The 2773-nt window shown below is 32.1% G+C and overlaps 1 pseudogene; it reads right to left on the bottom strand.

Moving 5' to 3' along the window:
* The window catches only part of LOC106632705, a 4927-nt pseudogene extending 2640 nt beyond the window's left edge, over window positions 1–2287 (bottom strand).
* Between the last annotated feature and the right edge of the window lie 486 nt (window positions 2288–2773).

Consider the following 2773-nt stretch of genomic DNA (forward strand, 5'->3'; position numbering starts at 1 on the left):
ACAAATGCCTTTTTTTCAAATTCAATTTTTTTTTTCAAAAATTTCAAAAATGGATTTGAGTTCAGGGCTTCTTTTGTCATATCTTACATTTTATTCTGTACCAAATGTTTTAATTAGTTAAGGAGTTTTTAATAACTGGACTTGTTCTCTGTAGCGATGCTGTTACAATACTGGTAGAATGTGATTTGGCATCATCTTGCTAAATGCTCAAGGCTTCTCTTGAAAAAGATTCTTTCTTTATGGCTACATATTTTGCTCCAAAACCGGTATATATTTTTCAGTGTTAATTTGATGTTTACAATATGCGATTAAGCCATAGCATCCTTTTTCTTAAAATTGCAAGTATATATATATATGCACACGTATTCACACGTAAGCCAGTTTGATAATGTACAATTTTAAGGAGTAAATAAGATGACATATCCTCAAGTAGGTTTTTTATAATTATTTTAGTATGATGAAAATAATTCTTAAATCCTCTCATACAGACTTACTTGCTTAATCATGTTTGTTTCCATAACAAATACCCAATATCCATAAAGTCAGAAAGAAAACAAATCATTTCACAAACATTTTGAGAGGCAGCCAGCAAGAATTGTGTCGTGCCGATACCAACATTAAACTTCATACTTCTTGAATGTCAGAAGATGTATGAGGGTGTGTGTGAGTGTTTGAATGTTTTATTTAAAAAATAAATAAATAAATATAGGGAATTGAATGCTATGACTTTGAAAACTGAATTTGAAGCATTTATATGATATAGAACACCCACAGAAATATAGCCAAAGAACATTAAACTTTTTGGATCTTCATTTGTATTTAAACTCAGGGGAAGTTTCCCATTTTATATCATCAGTTTTATACAGTCCCAAATTTTTTATTTTATTTATTTATTTATTTTGTTACATTTTAGATTTTTGTGCTTAACTGATGGGTAAAAACAAATGTTATACAATGTTCTAACTAGCGTGAGCTACATTATAGTCAAGGATAAACTCAGTACATTCGGTGCCTGGAAGTACACCCAAGTTGCAAAAAAATGTCTAGTCGTGATCTCATTATACTACTCAATTATCTACTCAATATCTACTCACTACAGTACACACACTCATAACTGTACCTGTGAGAGGCCTGTTAAAAGAAATTTTTATTTTGTGAGGGTTTTAAGGCAAAGCAGGGTGGAATTGACAAAATCTAATATGAAACCTTATATTTGGTGCTTTTGTTCCCTTGCAAGAATAAACGTCCATTATTACAGTTTTTGGCTGTTGTTGTCTTTTGTCAATTTTTATTCTCACACTAATGTTTTAGATCATTTTGCTTTTCGGTGGATAAAGTAGTTATATTGTTTATTGTTCCAAATGAAATCTTGATGCATAAAAGACTGCAATACTGTGTATGAAATACTTCGCCTACATATTCAACTTAAAAAGAAAAAGAAAATAGAATGAAAGAATAGAAATCGGGAACTACAAAGGATTAAGTCTAAACACTTCCAATTTAGCATGCGCTCTAGCTATCAACAGTCTTCTCAATGATTCTTTGATCTCCTGTGTCTGAAGAACATAGATTATTGGGTTTAACATGGGAGGCATGACACTGGTCATAGAAAGGTTTATGATCCTTGCATTTGGATGTATTACAGGCCAAAAAACATACACAAATATAATAGGAAGAAAATAAATTGCCACTAATGAAAGGTGACCTGTGCAGGCTTTAAAAGCTTTCACTCTTTCCCTAAATGTAGAAATTTTTGACAAAGAATAACCGATACAGCAGTAACTTCCCACGATAAATGCCAGTGGAAACCCAAGAATTATAACTAGTGCCAAACCAGCAATTGCACGATTGGGGGTAACATCATTGCAGCCAAGACGATACATAGGACCATGATCACAATAGTAGCTCTGAATAACAACAGACTTACAAAAAGAAAGTATTGTGAGAAGGCCAACTGCAACCAGTATAAGAATTATAGCCAAAAGCAAGAGATATAATAACGGTTAAACAGAGAAATGTCAACAACCTTTGGCACCAAAGCAGAGCTACTTAACAGGTCTGTAAATGCAAGATTAAAAACTGCGATATATTTAGGACTTCTCAACATGTGATCCAATGTTATTACAATCATCACTAATGTGTTTCCCACCACTGCAAGGATGTAAATAAAACACAGAAAGACAAAATAATATCTAATATTAGGTATGCCAATGAAACCACTTATTATAAAATATGCAGATTCCACAAAGGTGGTGTTTTTCTCAACAGCTGAGTTCAAAAATTCCATTAGATAACCCTCTGTTAATCTTCTATAATTCTCTGTGCTCTATCTTCTTAAGTAGCCTTTGTTCTCTGATATTTCAGTAAAATTCAATTTATCAGTATATCTTAATATCACCTGTGAAGGTTCAAAGTGCTCCTTCTATCCTGTTTTAATATCTTAATTAATATATTCAAGTTTTAGTTTTCTGTTTAGTTTTTCTGTTCTAATGTTTGAAATTTTGGATTCCTGTTTTAATTTTTTTCATTGTTCTATGCTTTGACTGATTTGATTGCATTGTAGCATTGCTGAATCTGGTTTCTGTTTTTGGCTATTTTAGTGAATAGTTTTTGATTGGCATTAGAGTTGCAGTCAACACCCCTGTTTGTCTGTTTGCGGATCCTTCACTCTTGTTTTGTGTTTACCAGTGTTGGGTAAGTTACTTTAAATTAGTAACTTAGTTACATTACTAGTTACTTCTATCAAAAGTAACTCAGTTACTTCAAGTTACTC

Source organism: Haplochromis burtoni, unplaced genomic scaffold (genome assembly GCF_018398535.1).
Source record: "Haplochromis burtoni strain Fernald_Lab_line unplaced genomic scaffold, NCSU_Asbu1 Contig_1495, whole genome shotgun sequence".
In the NCBI taxonomy this organism is placed as follows: Eukaryota; Metazoa; Chordata; class Actinopteri; order Cichliformes; family Cichlidae; genus Haplochromis; species Haplochromis burtoni.